This window comes from Camelus bactrianus, chromosome 11 (genome assembly GCF_048773025.1).
Source record: "Camelus bactrianus isolate YW-2024 breed Bactrian camel chromosome 11, ASM4877302v1, whole genome shotgun sequence".
Taxonomy (NCBI): Eukaryota; Metazoa; Chordata; class Mammalia; order Artiodactyla; family Camelidae; genus Camelus; species Camelus bactrianus.
In genome coordinates, this window is record NC_133549.1 from 6,592,744 (window position 1) to 6,605,793 (window position 13,050).

The following is a 13,050-nucleotide window of genomic DNA, read 5'->3' on the forward strand; positions in this document are numbered from 1 at the left end:
CATAATTTTATTCTATTTTAAAATCTGGATTTCTTTTCCTATAGAATAATAGCATGTATTAGCTTATTGTAAATCTGGAATCTCACTGGTTTTCTCCAAAACCTTAGACTGTTCAGAATTTAGAGCTTGAGAAATAAAGAGTTAAGAAATAAGTATGTGTCTGTGAAGAGTAGAATTCATATTTTACAGCTATCTAGAGGTATCCTAACTTGCCAGTAACATGGCCTTAGAATTTTGCAGAACTTGAAAATCTGAATATTAAAGAAAATGAATTACATAGTAAACATAGTAAAGTTTCAAAGATGAGCAAATTTAACTTTTCAGCAGAAGTTTCCGTGAATATATCTTAGCTTTCTTTTTGACAGTTTTGGCCTTAATATTATAGTAATGTTTCTTTTTCTGGGAACCAGATAATCTTTATTTTGAAAATACTTTGTTGAATGTATTATTTTTAATGGCAGCTTGTATTTTGTGATATTCAAGTGATCAAGCAATTTATAAGAAATAACCAACATCACACATATAAGATTATACAGAAATGAAAGAATTTTGGCTGACTTATTGTACACAATTGTTCAGCCAAAGTAGACGGCAGACTCTACCACTTATACTAATTTATGGGTTTGAAGCAATATTTAAAAAATATAATGTCAAATTTGGTGATATATAAAATAAAATACTTAGTATGCTGAATAAAATAGATTTGTCATCTTTCCTCTGGTACTTGCCCCAGGACCTGGTCACCCACCAGTTGGTGGGCAACAACCCTGGGGCCACCTGGACCCTGACTCTGCTCATCAGTGAGCTGTTATTAGCCCCAGCATTCCCCCAGCTTCTGCAGTCAGCTCTCTTGTGACCCAGTTCTGCCAACCAGTGGCCAGCAGCCTGTGTACAAGGCAGAACCTGGCATCTAAGTGGACCAGGAATCAATGAAACCTACCCACATAGCCAGCCCACCACAGTAGAATGATCCATCCCTCATAGAGGGAACATACAGCATAGAGCTTGGATGATGAGAGGGGAGTGTGCTGCTGGAACAGGATGTCTCCTGCAGAGGGACACCTCTGCAAGGTCCTGAAATGCAGCTACTGTACCAGACACATAAAAATAAAAACAGAAAGTTAGGCAAAATGAGGCAGCAAGGAACATGTTCCAGACAAAGTAACAAGATAAAACCCCAGAAGAAGAGCTAAGTGAAGTGGAGATAGAGAGTTTACCTGAGGAAGAGTTCAGAGTGATGATGGTAGAGATGATCAGAAACTCAGGAGGAGAATGGATTCACAGAACAAGAAAGGAGTTTTTACAAAGAGTTAGAAAATATGAAGAATAACCAAACAGAGATGAAGAATATGATAACTGAAGTGAAAAATACACTAGAAGGAATCAACAGTAGACTAAATGATACAGAGGAAGGAATCAGTGAGCTAGAAGACAGAGGAAATCACTGATGCTTAACTGAAAAGAGAATAAGAATGAAGAGAAATGATGATAGTTTAAGAGACCTCTAGAGCAGCATCAAGCACACTAACAGTTACATTATAAGGGTACCAGAAGGAGAAGGGAGAGAGAAAGGGACTGACAACATATTTGAAGACATACTAGCTGAAAACTTCCCTAACTGGGAAAGGAAACAGTCACCCAAGTCCAGGAAGCACAAGAGTCCCAAAGAGGAGCACACCAAGACATACTGTAATTAAATTAATGACAAAAATTAAAGATAAATGGATCATATTAAAAGCAGCAAGGAAAAATCAACAAATAACAAACAACAGAACTCCCATAAGGCTATCAGCTGACTTTTCAGCACAAACTCTGCAGGCCAGAAGGGAGTTACACAACATTTAAATTGATGAAAGGGAAAAACCTACAACTAAGGATACACTGCCCACAAAGTGAGCATCTCATCAGTAAAGGCAAACATACAGTAAAGGTAGGAAATCACCCACACATGTAGGAATGTTAAAAGAGAAAAGTAGTAAAGTCACCTGTATCCACAATAAGCAATTAAGGGATACAAACAGTAATTAGATGTAACATATATCAGAAACAATAATCATGAGGGGAGGAGAGTACAACTGCAGGATTTTTAAAATGCATTTGAAATTAAGAGGTCAACAAACTTATAACAATCACATGTATATATTGCATGCTAAATAAAAACCTCATGGATGCTCACTTCGGCAGCATGTAGATACTGAAATTGGAATGATATTGAGAAGATTAGCATGGCTACTGCACAAGGATGACATGCAAATTTGTGAAGCATTCCATATTTTTTGGAGTTTGAGATTTGTGAATTTTAACCACTATATATAAAAATAGATTTAAAAAGCCAAACTTATTCTGTATAGCACAGGGAATATCAATATTCAATATCTTGTAATAACATTTAATGAAAAAGAATATAAAAATGAATATATGTATATATATGCATGACTGGGACATTAGGCTGTACACCAGAAGTTGACATATTGTAACTGACTATACTTCAATTAAAAAAAAAACAAACAACCTCATGGTAATCACAATCTAAAAATATATAATAGGTACATTAAAAAAAAAGGAATCCAAACATAATATTGGAGGATAGTCATCAAATCACAAGAGAAGCAAACAAAAGAAGGAAAAAGGAACAAAAAAAGACCCACAAAAACAACCCTAAAACAGTTAACAAAATGACATTAAGGACATACATATCAATAATTAGTTTAAATGTAAATGGGCTGCATGCTCCAATCAAAACACATAGAGTGGCTGAATGGATACAAAAATGACCCATATATATGCTGCCTACAAGAGACTCACTTCAGATCTAAAGACACACAGACTGAAAGGGAGGGGGATGGAAAAGAGTGTTTTCATCCAAAAGCAGCATAATACATTCTGTTCAAGTGCACGTGGAACATTTTCCAGGATAGATCACATGATAGGCCACAAGTCTGGGTAAATTTAAGAAAAATGAAATATCAAGTATCTTTTCTGACCACAATGCTACAAGACTAGAAATCAAGTACAAGAAAAAACTACCAAAACAAAAACAAAAAACCCAAACCCACAAATATGTGGAGGCTAAACAATATGCTGCTAAACAACCAATATATCTATGAAGAACTCTAAGAGGAAATTTAAAAAAATACCTGGAAACAAATGAAAAGGAAAATATAATGATCCAAAACCTTTGGAATACAGCAAAAGCAGTTCTAAGAGAGAAGTTTATAGTGATACAAACTTGCCTCAGGAAACAAGAAAAATCTCAGTAAACAACCTAACCTTACACCTAGAGGATTACAAAAAGAAGAACAAACAAAACCCAAAGTTAGTACAAGGAAAGAAATCATAAAGATGAGAGCAGAAAGAGATGAAATATAGAGTTAAAAAATAATAGAAAAGAGCAATGAAACTAAGAGCTGGTTTTTGAAAAGATGAACAAAATTGATAAAGCCATAGCCATATTCATCAAGGAAAAGAGAAGGGCCCAAATCAATAAAATTAGAGATGAGAAAGGAGAAGTTACAACTGACACACAGAAATACAAAGGATCATAAGAGATTACTACAAATACATGCCAATGGAATGAACAACCTAGAGGAAATAAACAAATTCCTAGAAATGTACCATCTTTTAAGACAGAACCAGGAAGAAATAGAAAATATGAACAGAACCAGTTACCAGCAATGAAACTGAGTCAGTAATAAAGGAAAAAAAAAAAAAAACCCTACATACAAAAGTCCGGGACTAAATGGCTTCAAAAGTGGATTCTACCAAACATTCAGAGAAGAGTTAACCTATTCTTCTCAAACCATTTTGAAAAATTGCAGAGGAAGGAACACTCCTGACCTTGTTCCATGAGGCCAGCATCACCGCGAAACCACAACCAAAGATATCACACAAAAAGTAAAATTATAAGCCAATATCACTAATGAATATTGATGTAAAAATCCTCGACAAGATAGTAGTAGAGTGAAACCAACAATACATTTAAAGGATCATGAACCATGATCAAGTAGGATTTATCCTAGGGATGCAAGGATGGTTCAATAACTTCAAATCAATGTGTAATACACATTAACAAACTGAAAAATAAAAACCATATGATCTTTTTAATAAATGCAGAAAAAGCTTTTGACTGAATTCAGCATCCATATATGATATACACTGACACACACACACAATGGACTATTACTCAACTATAAAAAAGAATGAAATTCTGCCATTTGCAACAATATGGAAGGACCTGGAATTTATTATGCTTATTCAAATAAGTCAGAGAAAGACAAATACTGTATGAAACCACTTATACTTGAAATCTAAAAAATAAATCAAACTTATGCATATAATAAAAAGAAGCAGAAGCACAGATATAGAGAACAAACTAGTGGTTATCAATGGGAAGAGGGAGGTAGAGAGGGGCAAAATAGTTTTAGGGGATTAAGAGATACAAACCACTATGTATAAAACAAATATGCTACAAGGATATATAGTACAACACAGGGAATATAGCTAATATCTTACAATAGCTGTAAGTGGAACATAACCTTTAAAAATTGTGAATCACTGTTGTACACCTGAAACTTATATAATCTATTTTTATTATACCTCAATAAAAATATTTTTTTAAATTGAGTTTTGGAAAACTTTACTAGAATTTACAGAATGTGTTTCCTCAAGTAATTTTTTATATGTTCCCATAAAAGGGAAAATGAGAGCATTATTTACATTCTAGGATAACTCAAAAAATACTTATTAATTCTTAATGGTCACTTTTAAGGCTATTCTGGAAAAATGCAAATACTCTATATATTTTACTAATGCAGGTTCAGGAAGAAATTTTGAATATTTGTACTTTCTGGATGAATTTGGGAGCTAGATTTTTGGCTTGTGATTTCCTGTAGCATTGTAATTGGAGAGTGGAATTAACTCTCAGGATATTAGTGATTGTTTATTAAAGTTATTCCTTTTACTATGGACTATTTAGAGAATATATGGCCTAATTTCCCAAACTATGCGTTGTAATACTGTAGTCTTGTGTGTAGACATTGGTGAGAAATAGTGACTTAGATTTTCTTTAAATATATGTATGAATACCTACATTTACATATAAATGATAAGAGCCTCACAATTTTGCCTGTGTAAGGTGTGTTATATTCCTTAATTAGTTGAACAGTAAATGAGTTTCCCTTGCAGCTTCCTTGTACAGTAAGAGCTACCTGCTGTTCTTTGATTACAGGGCAGTAAGGGCCTCCTGGCAGGGCCGTGTCTCTGAAGGTGCAGCTTCTCTTTAGCTCTCAGTGAGCAGCATAAATGACCTTCAGCAGGTGAAATGTTGTAGTAAATACAGCGTTTTTAGGGAAGAGGTAATGGGTTAGGTTTAAGACTGTTAAGCTTATACCTTTCCTATTCCCATTAAAAAAAAAAAAAAACTACTTCTGAAGATTTTGAACAAATATACCCATAGCACCAAAATACTTCATTTATAGTAAATATATGCATTTCTGTCTTGTCTGCCTGTAGCTTTTCCACTGCAAATGGGTTAAGTACTTGTTTTGGATTTATAAATAGTAAAGAAAAAGATTTGATAAGGTTTTTTTGTTTGTTTTTTGTTTTTGATTTAGTTTTTGACAAGCAAGATACAAGTTTAGTTTTACACTTCATATCATCTTTATATTACCTATTAATTATTCTTCCTCAGTAAATAAAGAGCAGGTCTGCAGGGTCAGCTTCAGGCTCCCACGTGGGGAAGATAGTAATGTCTGTGTCTGTGGGCTGTGGCTCTTTACGGCGGCCTCTATTGGGATCATCTTTGAAAAGCCCTGGGAAGCTCTGGAGAAACAGTTCGCAGCACGAGAACTCGCTCCCTCTCATCCTTTCAGTCCAGCCCCCACTGAGCAGTTAGTTCCCAGCCTGTGTGAGCAGCTGCCTGACACTGCAGCTTCACAGCTGGAGTCTGTGCTGCCTTCTCTGGTACCTTCTCTTGTTCCTGTTCTCCTCCTTTTTCTCTACCCATTCCTCTTTCTTCTCTTTTATTTTTACTCATCTATTATTCCTATTTAATTTACCCATAGGGCTTTTCCCTTTGATTTGGGTAGCAAAGCATTCTTTCCCTTAAACTGTTCCTGGTCGACTGCATGCCTTGGGAGGGCTGGGCACCATTTGGATGTGAGGGTGATTCATACGTTGGCACAGTTGTTCTCAGCTATCTTGACAAATTGTGAAGAGTCCAGGGTACCACTTTCTGAAATGCCTCGGGTCAAAATTTGAATCACAGTGAACATAATATAAGCTGTATTCATGCACATAAGACATACGCCCATGGCCATATAAATCACAAGTATCTCGCATGATCTTACTGAAGACCTTTTTAGAGATTACCTCTTAAAGGAAGTGATTAACTTTAGAACTTAGAATTTAAAATGTCTTAAGGGAACATTCTACTACCAGGTGTTACCGGGCAGGGAAGCGAGTAGCGTATTTTGGAAGTAAGTTGGTTCATCACTCAGAATTGTCTCCCCTCTGCTCAGGGGTCTACTTGTCTTCCATGCTTTCATTCAAGGATTAGACAAGGACCTTAGGACTTTATGGTAATGTGTGTCCCCACTCTGAAATCCGAGGGTGGAGAAGAGGCGACACATAGAAATGCTGATAGTATCTTCCCACGGAGGGATCTTTTCAAAGTATTATAACCAAACAGATATATTTTGCTTAATTTTATCTTTTTTTCCCCTTTTTTTTTCTTTTTTGGTATTTTGAGTATTCCTTACTTTATGTTTATCTCTAATGTCTTTGTTGCCCCTCAGGAAGTTTCTGGCAGAAGTCTGAGGGTCAGGCCACTGTCATTCAGCAGCTGGAACAGACCATTGAGGATCTGAGGACCAAAATAGCTGAACTAGAGAAGCAGTACCCTGCTGTGGACATGGAGGTGGCAGCTGGCCCTCACAGGGTTCAGAATGGAGTGGCACCTTCAGAAGACGTCTGTCTGGAAGCTCTCAGGTTAGGAGAAAAGGGTTTGACAGGCAAAGTCAATCCAGACGTCCCTGACAGAAGAGGGCAGGACACTGACGCTGCCTTCTGTTAGTGCCCCACCTGAGTGTCCCCCAGGCCCACCTCGGGCTGAAAGTGGAGACTCAGCGGTGCCGTCCTCACCTTCTGGACCTCAGACAAAATTCTGTTCAGAGATATCTGTGGTTGTGTCTCCAAGGCGAATATCAGTACAGCTCGACGCACATCAGTCCAGCCAGACTCCACCACTCCCACACTTCCCTGGTCTGATGGTCAAGGACAGGCCGGACCTCAGCCTTCCCATCCTTCTCTTCATACTGAGTCTGAAGCCAGCCGTGAGCACTCTGTTTGCTCCTCCTTTGAAAACAGCCATGACATCCCACCCCCACCACCTCTGCCTTGTACAGAGTCCTCCAGCTCCATGCCTGGCCTGGCCCCAGTGGCCCCCACTCCCCCCTCTCCCATGACATGGGATATGCTCTGGCATGACAGGGCTTGCTCTGCCCAGTACAGCAGGCCCCTCAACTCCTCCTCTGCCTGGCACAGATATGCTGCCATGCCCTCCCCCCCAACTTTCTGGTGAGGGAATCCCTCCCCCCCACTTCCTGGAGTGGGGATCCCCCCTCCCCCTCCTCTTCCTGAAGTTGGGAATCCCCCACCTCCTCCTTTGCCAGGTATGGGGGTTCCACCTCCTCCAGCCCCTCCCCCACCCCCATCCTGGAACAGGCATCCCCCTTCCCCCACCAGCCCCTCTGCTTCCTGGACCAGGCCTCCCTCTCCCACCACAAGCTGGGAGCAGCACTTTACCAGCACCACGAGTGTGTGGATTCCTTCGTCCTCCATTGCCAACTGGCTTGTTTGGATTAGGGATGAACCAGGACAAAGGGAGTAGGAAACAGCCAATAGAACCCTGTCGGCCAATGAAGCCTCTCTGTTGGACCAGAATTCAGCTACACAGTAAAAGGTAACACGAATGGGAGTCTGTCTTTGCACAATTTGTCAATATGAAGGAAGCATTTTCCTTTCAAACTTTTGGGAAAGTGGCAATTTAATGTGTTTCTAAGTACCACTCTAAAGCTTGTCTGTGGATTTTTACATCAATATTCCATGAAGCAATCTGCTATTTAAAATTTTCGACTTTTTCCCAGAAGTATCCAAAGGATAAAACAAATGACATATATCAATGTACAGATTTCTGTCTAGTTTTTGATTGACTTTTTAAAGATAGAGGGATATATTTTTCTTAGCACACATGCTCTGTTGCCTAGTTGCAGAACCTCACTGACAAATAGCTTATAAAAGTGAATCAAATCCTTAGACAAACTGAGTCTTGAGGATGCTTTCTGCATCCCTTTTAAGGCACATTACTACTCTTCCATTTTGTTTGCAGTAGTCTTTTCGGAAACATGCTAAACAAAAATACACACACCCACACTCCATGAGTGAAATGATTTAGTTCTGAGCACTTCGTGGCACTTCTACAGAAGATCAGCAACACTGTGAGGTCATAAAATTATACATTTATATGATTTTTATAAAAGTTACATTTTGCTTCCCACCAGGTATGCCGCTGGCGTATGGCTTATCAATGCACAGACCATAGCCTGTGTTCTTGATCTCTGGGACAGTGCTGTGACGTGGGTGTGGAATGTGCTGGTGGCAGACAAAACATGCACTTTAAATTTTACTGGACGTCTTTGTCCTAAGTTCTCAGGATTCTTTGAAATTTGTCTGGTGTGGCACAGATTTAGAAATAGGGTATTTACCAGGCTCATTCTCATTTCTCATATTTATTTTCACTGAATCATTCTGAGGGGAAGAATCTATATATTTTGAATACTTCATGCTTTGCAGCTCATTCTCTGAATAATTTGCCACGTCAATTATATATGCTGATACATCATTTCAAACTGTGACCCAAACTCACTTCATCCATATGCGTTATATGAAGTTGTTTCGTTTAGTTGTTCTTTTGCTTTTAAAAAAAATGGATCTACCCTTTTTAGGTGGTACCACGTGAGTCGGCAGTCATTGAAAGGTCAGGTCACGTGGAATGATGGGCAGTGGTAGAAAGAGGGAGGGGACCACTGTGGGTCATAAAATGATTGCTTTTTAGCCCATGAGTAATCCACAAAGCTGATGAGTCAAGTTGAAATTGTGAGATAGCAAACATTTCCAGCCTTGATAGCCATCCTGAGAGGGGTTTTTCATTTATGTTTTTACATAATGACTTGATAACTGAGAATTCCTGGAAATTATTCTTTCCAAAATTACTATTGTTTTCTCTTCCACCCTCTCCTCCTTGTCCTTTCTGTTCATGCTCCCCGTGATGTCTTGGGGTTTGGCTTGATGGCTCTCTCACTGGTTTTTTGCTTAACTTTAGAGACTCCAGTGTTTCACTTATTTGGGAAAAAATTGAAGAGCCATACATAGATTGTCATGGATTTGAGGAATTATTTTCCAAAACTACTATAAAAGAGAGGAAGAAATTATTTTTGATACCATCACAAAGACCAAGGCTAAACAAGTGAGTACCCATGTGTTTTCTGAAGTTGGACAGTATTTGGGGCATAAGTGTGAACTTTCCTTACAGAAAATCTTTGAAATCATTTTCTGGGCTCTGTAACCTGCACAGTCCGTAAGCACTGTGCAGAGGATAGAATTTTACAGCATGTGGTTAAGTAAGAGCTTCCCAAATAAAACAACAAATAATCATCTCCACCAAGTGTCAATATTCTGACTATTTTATTCTTAGTCTCACAAAGCTTATTTTCAAAGTTCCAGAAGTTGCTTATTTCTAGAATACCTTGTCTAGAAATAAATTGTCACTTGAATGAAATCCACCTGAGTGCTAGTATGGATGGAAAGAAAGGTAACAGTGAGCAAAAACAAACAAACAAAACCAAGCAAGGAACCCAGTCCTTAGTAAACCATCAGGAAAATGTAGTAAAATCCCAGAATAATGAGCCCAGATGGAAGGTGTTGCTACTGGCAGCCCTCCTTCACCTTGAAATGGGGAGTAGCTGCCTTTCTCACCTTTGCAGGGGAGGAGGAAGTGCACAGAGGAAGGAGTGGCAAGCAGTTCAGATTTTTCAGGTCAGGGAAAGGGAGAGAAGTGAGGCCTGAAGTCCCCAGTGTTCTCCTGGCGCAGTCTCCCCAGATGAGCCACAACTAATGGGGTGATGTGATTCCTTGAGTTTCTGCCTCTAACCTGGAATCTGTAGCTAGACGTGTGACCCACAGTCGTTCCTCTCAATATTTTATTTCAGAGCAGACAACCCCTACCAGACAGATGCTCCAAAATCCAGCCAGGAAGGGATGGATTCGAATGGAACCTCTATAGTAGGTGGGCAGGTTCACCCCAGGCATTTCTGTTAATCTGAGAATGATGCAAATCCAAATATTATGCAGTTCAGTTTTTCAGAACCATTTACTGTGGTACAGCTGGTTGCTGGTGAATTTAGATCAGAAACTATGGTAAACCTGGCATATTGTAGTCACTGAATAAATACTGTTGAACAAATAAGCCAGCTGACTGCAGGAGGAGGACTTTATAAATATCAGTGACTATGCCCAATAATGATTAAAAGATAAAAAAAAACATTCATCTCATAATAATCAATATAGCCAAGGTGAGTTTGTTGGTGGAATAAAGGTAAATGGAAAACCACATTTTTCTGCCGGAGGGAAACATTTAAAAAATCTTTTCTACGGTGTATTGCAGATAGCACGCTTAGGCTGAGTCTTCATGTCTCTTCTCTTGGGCTGTATCAGAGATGGAAAATCTGTCTGGGCAAGGAATACAGGCGGGGAGCACAGGCATCATGAAGAGGGAAGCAGCCGGGTTGTCACCTGACGAGCTGGCAGATATGATAGGAAATGTCTCTTGTTTAGAGATGAAATTCTCAAAAAGGCAAGCCATGCCCTTCCCGCCTCCCATCACACTTTTCCTGTTAAGTGAACAGAAATAAGGTGGATGCCTCATATGTTGTCCATGAGAATAGGATTTCATGATTTCTTTGACATTCCATTTCTAAGCTTACTGAAATAAGATTCATGTCCAAATCATTAAGACTTCAAACTCAACTAGTTGGCATGAGATGGCGTCTTAGCATACGAACAGTGCGTCTGTGTTGAACATCATCTCAGCACAGTCGCCTAACCCTGTCACTAGGACATTTCATAAAGTGGGGGTAAGACTTTGCCAGTCCTGTAATGTACACCTGTTGATGGTGACACTGCTGTTGACCTTCTGTCTCAGAGAGGGTTTGTGGAACAGTCTCCGTCATGACTCGTGATGAGCTTGCTCGGCGTCTCTTTGGCCTGGGTCTTGTACTCAGCTCTGTCAGGTCTGTTTTTGGAGAGATAAGGAATTTTTTTTTCCATATGTTGGCGAGAGAAAAACCTGCTGCAAAGTGTTATATTGCTGAAGAAAGCTAGTTTTATTTACCTGTGTTGTATTTGGAATAAAAATCTATCCATTATATCTACTTGAGATTTTAAAGGATGCATGCAAATACATTTGACCCTTGAGCAACACGAGGTTAGAGGCACCAACCAGCCTTCTGTGTAGTCAAAAAGTTCTGTGTAAATTATAGTCAGCCCTTCATGTACGGAGTCCCTCCACATCCTCATTTCCACGTCCACAGATTCAACCAACCTCAGATCGTGTGGTACTGCAGAATTTACTACTGGAAAACATCTGTGTGTAAGTGGACCTGCACAGTTCAAATTGTGTGACCTGTAATTCCTCTTTTCATGTGCAAACATTTTAGTACCTCATGACCCATTTCCAGGGAAATGAATAGCCTTAATGCCTTGGAATGTGTTTATAGAAGTATTTCAAGCTATTATTCTTATATACAATGAAAGCTATGAATTCTGGTTTTCTTTAGATATTTCAGAATAGCCAAATAATTTTCTGTGATCTGTCCTCTTCTTGAAAGTAAGACTGTGGCTGAATGCACTGCTATTTAAGGAGGTGGCTGTGCTGTTTTTACTTTCAGAAAAGATGTTTTCAGTGCGATAACAGAAGATTGCTTAGCTGGACACACTGCTGTTCGGCAGGAGGAAGAGGTTGTTCTCTGGATGCCTAGAGTAGCAACGATGATGGATCTCTTGTATTTCTAAACCCTTTCTCCTCCAAGGAACCAAAGACAGAGGATTTCATACTTTTCATAGAATCTATATTTGAGTTCTGTGATGACTTCTTAGCTTACCCTTCTGCATTTTGAGGTATATGAAGCATAATGAGATTAGCTGGGAAGGCATATGGGAGTTTATCAGACTGTGATTTGACACAGTTCTCCTTTAGCAAACGAGCATGACTCAGATCAGAATTAAACACCAACCTGCTAACTTGGCACAACAGTAACCCTGTCTCTTAAGGAATCAAGAAGAAGATAGAAAACCAGTCTCATATGAGGTCCATGCTTAAAACATCACACACGTATACACTTGCCCATTTTTTATGTCTAACTTTTTTTCATTGAAGTATAGTCAGTTTACGATGTGTCAATTTCTGGCATACAGCACAATAGTTCAGTCATACACATACATACATATATTCATTTTCATATTCTTTTTCATTACAGGTTCCTGAAAGATACTGAATATAGTTCCCTGTGCTGTACAGTCGAAACATTGTTTATCTCACTTGCCCATTTTGAAGGAATACCCTAGAGCTAGTAAACATGTAGCCGAGTCTCCTCTCACCCAAAAGGGTAATTCACTAACTGTAATGTTGATAATGATTCTAAGTCAGCTTGGGATCTTTCATGTCCAAATAAAGATTAAATTTAACCTGACCTATGAGCAGGAAAATGGGAGAATTTACATGGGAATGATTTAGATAGTAAGAATGGCCTCAAAGAGAAGTTTCTGGTTCATCCTATGCCAAATGAGGTCATGAGCAAATATATTTTGGTAAACACAGCAGTAGTAGTAGCAGCTGCTTCAGCAACAGAAATAATCATACTGGTAATTATGACAACAACAGTCATAACAACCACGGAAACCTCCAGGCTATTGGGCTTTATTTACCACCTGCCAGTC

General features: G+C 39.0%; 1 non-coding gene and 1 pseudogene across 1 annotated transcript; both read left to right on the forward strand.

The window, feature by feature from the left end:
• LOC105076666 (formin-2-like) overlaps positions 1-9,618 on the forward strand; it is a 79,047-nt pseudogene extending 69,429 nt beyond the window's left edge.
• On the forward strand, positions 2,169-2,277 carry LOC123619268 (U6 spliceosomal RNA). Its single transcript, XR_006727848.2, has one exon. It is a non-coding gene; the product is annotated as a U6 spliceosomal RNA (small nuclear RNA).
• Positions 9,619-13,050: the final 3,432 nt, after the last annotated feature.